This window comes from Pyxicephalus adspersus, chromosome 1, assembly GCF_032062135.1.
Source record: "Pyxicephalus adspersus chromosome 1, UCB_Pads_2.0, whole genome shotgun sequence".
In the NCBI taxonomy this organism is placed as follows: domain Eukaryota; kingdom Metazoa; phylum Chordata; class Amphibia; order Anura; family Pyxicephalidae; genus Pyxicephalus; species Pyxicephalus adspersus.
Window position 1 is genome coordinate 105,771,459 of NC_092858.1, and position 9,616 is coordinate 105,781,074.

Consider the following 9,616-nt stretch of genomic DNA (forward strand, 5'->3'; position numbering starts at 1 on the left):
CTTCCTGTGAGCCCAGGTTGTCATGTATCCTCCACCTGAGTGGTGAAAGGACAGCATAAAAGTAGCCTTTACCAATTCAACATTCCTCACAAACAATTATGTGAGTTCAGAACTGCAGTAATGATCGACCACACCTGTTGCTGGAGGAAAAAATATAAACTATAAACTATTTTATATAAAATATAAAAAATAAAAAAGATATAATGATTGCTGAAAGGCAAAGGTATGCTTACTTTTTTTTTTTATTCTGAGGAGGTTGGTGGAACAAATTGGTCTTTTAAACTGTATTTCTGATTAAGGCTGGTAACTGACAATGTCAACAACTCCTTTTTTGTAGATTATTATAAACAGCTGGAATATAGTTACTGTGCAGAACTTTACTAGCTATGTATTAACGGATGCATTCTGTCCTACAGCACCATTTTGGTCCAGACTTCAGTGAGAACAACTTAAGGGAAAACAACTCAGCCAACAACTTGCTGGGTGCCATTAACACTATCCAACATGCCTGGCTTTAAAAATAAGCATTTATTTAGTTGAGGACATATTATGCACCTATGTGAACAAAACATTCACAATGTCAGTGATAAGAACCAAAACCTAGTAACCTAGAGGCAGAAATATTGCAGGTAAACCATATATAAACCATCTAAACCTTATATAAGAATCTATTAGGTAATGTAACCCCTTCCCTAAAAATTAAAATACCAGCATTGTTTGGTTCTACCCCCCCCCCCCCATATGTTTTAGATAAAATAGCTTAGTCTAAACCCTGTTTATTACACGCTGGATGGATTTAGATACATGTAGTGGCAAGCCTAATGAACTTTGTCTCAATAGTGTTTATGTGCTCCTCTTCCATATCTGTCACAATTTAATGGCTTTTATAGAAGCACTACCAATATATGGAATGAATAATATTCTGCACAGCTGAGTGGTATCAAAGGAAAATATGAAAGACAAATTTACAGGAACAAATCTACATTCCTGGAAATAGGGGTTAGAAAGCTATAGTGCATCATTCCAGTAACTTAAAAAAATATCTCCTATGATTGCTGCTAAGAACAACGTAACAATGTTACAATTAAAAGAAGGTCTGCTTTTATTTTGCTGAATTGTATTGCGGAGTGTTTGTTCAGAGGTAGAGGTGTACTCTAAGCAGGAAAAAAAAGACAGTCCTGTCATCAATAATACATGATGAAATGTAAACAGTGTAAGCTGATACCTGGTATCACACTCTTGCATTTCCTTTACTGCAGGTTTGGAGCATGAAAGGAAGAAGTAGTACAAGAAGCCAATTACCTAATGTACTGATAAGAAGCATTTTAACCCCCATAGCGTTCTAATTCTGTCTGTTTTTTTATGCAAAACGTGATTCTATTTTTTTTGCATAGAAATTTTTGTTTATATTGTGGGACTGTTATTCTTAGGATTAACACCCAGGTATTTTAATTATATTTATTTATTATATTATAATCATAAATTATAATATCATACATATTTATAAATCATAATTATAAAAAATAATGAAATAATGGACCACAACAATGGTATTTATCAAAAAAAAAAAATTTTTTTTTCTTCCCGAATTTTTGCTGTCCAATCCCGTGTTTTTCGAGTCGGGTCTACTCGAATTCGAACAGCCATATTCGGGTCGAATATAGGGACAACCCGAATTCGAACATCAACACTAATGCTTACATAAAAAAAATTGGCAAAAAAGTTCAAAAAGTTAGCACAAAGCAGCAAGCAGCATACATGTTGGCATAAAAAAATGTAAAAAGTTAGCAAACACAAAGCAGCATACATGTCTGCATTAAAAAAATGACCAAAAATTTTCAAAAAGTTATCAAACAAAAAGCAGCACATGTTTGCATAAAAAAAAATTAGCAAAACATTTCAAAAAGTTAGCAAACACAATAGCCGCTTACCTTTTTGTCTCTGCAACAATTTTTTGATAACTTCATCAGTCAAAAACAACTTCAGGTATGCCAGGGGGTCGTCGCATTCAGCCTCAACTTTCATCCCAGGTGGCCAGTGAATGGAAATCTTGGCGGTGCTACTTGGTCCGCATCAAGGTCAATAGGACACCATGTGCGCACAGCACCGACCTTGGGTTCAGAATCGTCGCTCAGTTCACTTTCGCTGTCCGACGACAAATTTCCTGGCGAATCACTTTTGCTCGATTCCACAAGGGACTCCAAATCGCTATCGCTGCTTTCAAATTCCTCCAAAACAGCACTTGCGGACCCCGGAATTTACTATTGGTGATCGCATCTGCAGTTAGATGTGATGCACCATGCAGAAATCCTTTTTTGCTAGTTTTTTCCACCCCAAGTCACACTCGGGATTACCACTAGGGGAGGTTAATAAAAATGTTTTTTTTTCATCTTTTAATGGGTCTTTTAATCTGTTTTTATTGCGTTCTTTTGCAAGTCTTCTACTTTAAATGTGTTTTGTATTTTGTATAATAAAATGGATGCTATGTTTAAAAATTGCAGGCCTTTGGATAAAATAATACTTTTTTTACTATTGTATATTTAGAAGTACACTGTAGAAGAATATAATTACTAGTGTTGGTCGAATAGCTCACTATTCGATTCGACCGTTACACAGCTCTGTTACAAGTTATATAGGCCTCACAGGAGTGGGGACCGCATTGTTAACTGGAATCTCGAGCTGGGTGTAGTGCATCGTCAATGCCACCTAGAAGTCTGTAATACAATTTTTGTGAATGGAATACTGACAGACGACAGCAGCAGCAGCAGGAGGAGGCAGTGGGCACTGAGACAGAGCGGGGGCAGCATTGGTAAATGGCATCTAGAGCTGGGTGTAGTCCATCATCAATACCACCTAGATGTCTGTAATACCATTTTTAAGAATGGAGTACTGACAGGTAGCAGCAGCAACAGCAGGAGGCGGTGGGCCCTGAGACAAATTGTGGACAGCATTGGTAACTGGCATCTTCAGCTGGGTACTGGGCAGGCGGCAGCAGTAACAGCAGGAGGAGGAGGTGGTGAGCTCTGAGACGGAGCAAGAACGACATTAGTGGTTGAGGCCATACCTATATGGACAGTGTAGAAGAACTACTGGAGACATTGCTGTGTAAGGGACAGCCTTTTCCTATCTGCTAGCTGTAACTTTGTAAAATGCGGCATGGACAGCATTGTTAACTGGCATCTAGAGCTGGGTACTGGCAGGCAGCAGCAGTAACAGCATGAGGAGGAGGAGGTAAGCCCTAAAACGGATCAAGGACAGCATTAAAGATTGAGGCCATTGTTACGGCGATCTCCTATTGATCCCAGATCAATTGTCCCTCTTTCTGATAGCTTCTGTTTACAGCGCTGGTAGAGTGTAACACACAACTCAATGTGTTGTTAGATCACTCAAAATGTTATTGTTTGCATGATCAGTGCATGATCACATGACTACAGACAATTAGCAGTCATGACAAATGTCCTGCTGGTTCTCTTAGAACAAAATATTTTTGTCAAGGTAACAGAAAAATGGACGTTGAGAGGAAAGGGAGAGTACAACTACTTTCAACATAATTCAATCATCTACAAAACAAAACAAAAGCACAAAAATAATTAACTTCAAAAATCAGCAAAATTCCTCAGCTCGTTACATTTCCCTCTGTTTATCCTTCAAAAAGGGATACCTACTTGACCTCCTACCTCTGTTCCTTTACATACAAATAGACAGCTTCAGGTACTTGGGCATACATAACTTATGGAAGCTGAGTTATTCTCTGTAGTACTATCATCCTACAGTGGGGTATTTCAGAGGGGTTACAAGTCATACGTTAACATACATCTCCCTGGGTATTATTTATAGTATGTGAAAATATCATACATTTTTCTGTGAAATCATAGGTTTTACAGTTGTTGCAAAAGTTATACGGGTTTTGAGATAAACGTATTTCACTTTCAGTAACATCAGTGTCAATGTAGATATTGCTAAAGGCTAGGGTTGTTGTTTGAATTTGGGTCGTCCTAATGTTCGACCCGAATATGACCGTTCGAATTCGGGTGGACCCGACCCGAATTTTGTTGAATTCGAATCCCCAAATTTGACCCTCCCACAATGCCTAGAGACCTCCCCCATGATGCCTAGGGCCCTCCAATTAGAGCAGGGATGCCCCTCTCCAAGTTTGTTGTGGCAGGCAGCCGATTGGCTGTCTGTCACTGCATGCCACACAGGCAGCCATTGGCCTATATAAGGCCAGGGCGTGCCTGCATTTACCGCCTTCATGCAGGAGTGCATAGCCAAAGATCCACGCATACAACACATAAAAACAAAGACTGATGACTACTGGATTGCTACATTACTGGATCCATGTTACAAGCCTGAGATACAACAACTGACCTTGCCCCAATACAGGGGACCTAAAATGCAGCACTACCAAGAAGTGCTTGTAAGGGACTTGTGCTCAGCCTTTCCAGCTGCCAGCAGCAGCAGCAGGGATCTCTATGGCAGTTCCACCAGCCATGGGAGCCAAACAACTGCTTTAAGCGGCATGGGTGGCAGCAGCAGTAGAGGTCGTCTAAGCCAAACTATACAGGCTTTTTATCAGCGGAAGCAAGCTGCCAGTCGTGCAGCAATTGCCAATGACACTGAGCAGCGGTACTCAGTCATGGTGCAGAGCCAGGACCGAGTAGGCTACTGGGTATCCAAGCTTGAGCAGTGGCCGGAACTGGCAGAACATGCCATTCAGATCCTTGCCTGCCCAGCCGCAAGTGTGTTATCTGAAAGAGCGTTCAGTGCAGCTGGGGACATAGTGAGTGACAAACGGATTGGGCTCTCCGCAGAAAATGTCGACCGAATCACTTTTATTAAAATGAATAAGGCTTGGATCGGGAATGACTTTAACACTCCCTCTGCAGAGTGTACTTATTAGTCGTCAACTGCTGCACGGACATCTTGATGGGAAGAGCACGTGTTCACAGCCTTTAGGCATCTCCTTCTACTCCTCACCCTAGTGGCCCTCTACCTCTACTCTGTCTCTGAGGTCTGTAACTGGCTAATTTCTTTTTACCGAGCACCCCCTCAGGGCCCTCTGCCTTTATCTACTTTGAGGCCTATATCATTTGTAATGGAGCTGCGTGATTTATAATTATATATATAATATATTATATATATAATATATATAATGTATAATGTATGTATATGTAATGTATAATGTATAATATATATATATAATTATAATATAATATTTGTATTTTTAGTAGAGAAATACATAAATTTTTCTGTCTTTTTGGATAGATAGCAAGTGCTATCAAAATAAATATCTGTATTTTTTTTACAGAAATACATAAATTTTTGTTTATTTTCATAGATAGCAAGTGGTATCAGAATTAATTATCTGTAACCGCCTCCTCCTCCTGCTGTAAATGATGCTGCCGCCTGCCCAGTACCTGACTTTAGATGCCAGACACTAATGCCGTCCACACTCCATCTCAGAGCCCACAGCTTCCTCCTCCTCCTCCTCTTGCTGTAAATGATGCTGCCACCTGCCCCCAGTACCTGACTGTAGATGCCAGATACCAATGCAGTCCACATTTTGTCTCAGAGCCCACCACCTCCTCCTCCTCGTGCTGTAAATGATGCTGCCGCCTGCCCAGTACCTGACTTTAGATGCCAGACACTAATGCTGTCCACACTTCGGCTCAGAGCCAACCGCCTCCTCCTCCTGCTTTAAATGATGCTGCCGCCTGCCCAGTACCTGACTTTAGATGCCAGACACTAATGCTGTCCATGCTCCGTCTTAGAGCCCATGGCCTCCTCCTCTTGCTGTAAATGATGCTGGCGCCTGCCCAGTACTTGACTTTAAATGCCAGACACTATTGCCATCCACACTTCAGTTCAGAGCCCACCACCTCCTCCTCCTGCCTTTATTGATGCTGCCACCTGCCCAATACCTGACTTTAGATGCCAGACACTAATGCGGTCCAGCCTCCGTCTCAGAGCCTACCGCCTCCTCCTCTTGCTGTAAATGATGCTGCCGCCTGCCCGGTACCTGACTTTAGATGCCAGACTCTAATGCCGTCCACGCTCCGTCTCAGAGCCCACCTCCTCCTCTTGCTGTAAATGATGCTGCCACCTGTCCCCAGTACACAACTGTAGATGCCAGATTCGAATGTAGTCCACACTTTGTCTCAGAGCCCACCACCTCCTCCTCCTCCTGCTGTACATGATGGTGCCGCCTGCCCAGTACCTGACTTTAAATGCCAGATACTAATGACGTCCACACTCCGTCTCAGAGCCCACCACCTCCTCCTCCTGCTGTAAATGATGCTGCCACCTGCCCAGTACCCGACTGTAGATGCCAGATACTAATGCCATCCATACTCCGTCTCAGAGCCCTCCGCCTTGGAATCATGCTGTTACTGCTGCTCCCTGCCTGGTACCCAACTCTAGATGCCAAATACTAATGTCGTCCACACTCCGTCTCAGTGCGAAATGCCTCCTCCTCATGCTGTTACTGCTGCTGCCCAGTGCCCAACTCTAGATGCCAGTTACTAATGCCCTCCACACTCCGTCTCAGGGCCCACCGCCTCCTTCTTCTGCTGTTACTGATGCTGCTGCCTGTCCAGTAACCAGCTCTAGATCCCAGACACTAATGCCGTCCATGCTCCGTCTTAGAGCCCACGGCCTCCTCCTCCTCCTCCTGCTGTAAATGATGCTGCTGCCTACCCAGTACCAAACTCTAGATGCCAGATACTAATGCCGTCTACAATTTGTTCCAGAGCCCACCACCTCTTCCTCCTGCTGTTACTGCTGCCACCTGCCCAGTACCCAGTACCCAGCTGTAGATGCCAGTTAACAAGGCTGTCCATGCTGCATTTTAGAAAGTTACAGCTAGCAGATAGAAGTCAGTGCCCTACAAAGCAATGTCTCCACTATCTACAGCTTGTACACTGTCCATAAAAGTGATGTCCTCAACTTCTAATGCCCTCCTTGCTCCGTCTCGGGGCCCAAAGCCTCCTCTTCCCAGTACCCAGCTCTAGATGCCAGACTAGACTCCAGCTCAACAGGGTCTTCTTTCCTCGCTGATTCCGCCAAGCCCAATCCCTTTCATGTGGTTTCGCTACATAGTAGGTAGGGACATGTGCTTGACATTTGACAATGGCTTTTCGATTGGGGAGGTGAATGGCTGGTAAAAGTTTGGAAATTAATGCGGGGTGCTGAATAGGTTTTCCATCAGCTGTGGTAAAACCTCTTCGCTGCCATGGCTCCAAAATCATGTACGACTCCAAATGCATAGCGGGAGTCAGTGAATATGTTTACAGCTTTTCCTTCCTTCACAGGCTCTGGTGAGTGCTATCAATTCTGTGGCTTGGGAAGAGTTAACAGAGAGTGGGGCTTCAAGGACTGTGTCTGGGAGCTGTACCATGGCATATCCAGCTAAATAAGTTTTGTTAGAGGGTCAGGAACAGGACCCATCTACAAAAACATTTTCTGCTAGAGAAATGGGTGTTGTGGATAAGTCTGAACGTGGTGTTGATGTGTTATGTATTTCGGTGATACATGAGTGTGACTCAGGTAGAGGTACTTCATCCTCTGGCCCTTTAAGACCTAAGAGGGCATTGAGCACAGCGACAGGACCGCTGATAGCAGAAGCATATTTTTACACTTAATCCTGCAGTGGATGTTAGGATAACTTCATAACTGGACAACCTTTATGCTGTTATGTGTTAAGTTGTTAAATTCTTAAGCAAGTGTAGTACAGCATGGGATGTGTAAAGTATCATCTCGTGACTCAAAGTTAGAAGTGAGACACTTTCTACAGCCATTGCACACGCTGCCAGTACACGCAGACAGGCTGGCATGCCTTGCACAGTAACAGGCAGTGTCTTAGAGACATATGCCACAGGCCTCAATTTACCTCCATGCATCTGAGCAAGCACAGCAGCCATGGATTTACAATACTCTCTTGCATACAATACAAATGGTACATAAAAATTCAGCTTTCCCAATGCAAGTGCAGAGGTCAGGGATTCTTTTAACACCACATACGCTTTAGTCATTTCATCAGACCATTGAATGTTATTAGGGGCACTGGGGGTGGTACTGGGACGGAGCTGTGAGTCCCAATACGAGCAGTCAGGAATCCAGTGTCTGCGAAAATTGATCATGCCAAGAAAACTAAGCAGCTGTTTCTTTGTCTGTGGGCAAGGCAGACTGGTAATGGCATGTACACAAGTGAGGGGCTAGCAGCCAGGATCCTCGGGTTAAAAGCATTCCTAGAAATGTGACCTGCTGCAGACAGAACTGAATTTTTTTCTGTGACACCCTCTGTCTTTCCCTTCCCAAAAAACACAATAATGAAACAGTATCCTTCTGACATGCCTCCTGCAATCTAATGTGATTGTGTTGGGTTTTCATCAGCCTGGTCAGAGATTTGTAACATAGTGGTGGTGGAGTCTTCCTGTGGGCATCCCTATGCTTGATGTGGTTTGCCTCCCTATTGTATGGGGTACATAGGGGCAGAGTGGTTGTAATTGTGAGCTGAATGTGGCTGCATTGGTGCCCTATGTGGTTGTTGTTGTACTGACTGCTGTTAGTGTGTAGGGCAGTCCCTGGCCCAATGACATTCCTGTCCACAGGCAAAACAAACTTGATTCCTTCTAACATTTCAATATCCTCTATTGTCATTCCTGTCCTGTCTACCTCCTTTGCCTCTACCTTTTCCTCTGTGCCCTCCAGGATTCCCTGGATAATGGAGTCCCTGCACATGGGGCTTTGATGGTTTAGTTTTTTCAAAACATCCTGCCGTCATCCTGCCGCGTCTTTAGTTTACAATTGTCCCGTTATATCCTGCAGGTGTAATTTGCGTCAATTATCAATAATCATTTTGGCAGTTTTAGCATGTTCAGGAAGTAATCTTTTAACCACCTGGGCATTTCACTGATGTCTAGATTTCTATACCAAAAGCGGTACACTGTTTTTCATGAAATTTTTTTTTTAAATTGTAGACCTGTAACTTACAGAAATATGTCCGACACACGTAGGACAGCAGTCCCTCTGTATATGTTGGGGGGATGAGATGGGAAACACCAGTATATTTAATGGGAACCGAGAGGTCCTGGATGACCACATTGAGCCATGAAGTTATTGAGCTCAGCAGACGTCCGGAGACTTCTCCATAAAATGTATGTGGCCATCCTGGGAGACTCCATTCAAAGATCCGTCAACAAGGATCTTGTGAAAATACTGCAGAATGATGACTTTCAGACTGAGAAGCAGTTGAAAGGGAAGGGTGACATGTCATTTGCAAACGAAACCTTGGGGGATTTCTGGGTGAAATGCACAATGCCATAATTTACCGCCAAGTGTGTCATTACAGAACTGACCACTACGGTTCTATTTCCTGACCCGTGTTTATTCAGAGTATGTAGAGAGCGTGCTGGCCAACTTCCAACATGGACCTCAGCCCGACGTTGTCATCATCAACTCGTGTATATAGGATGTTATCAGGTATCATGAGCAATCACTGCAAATGTACAAAACCAACCTGGACCACCTGTTTATTCGGCTCACCAAGGTGCTGAGCCCCAAATGTCTGGTGTCACGTCCATGTCTGTTGGATTCAAAGCTGGTGAAGTGCTAGAGT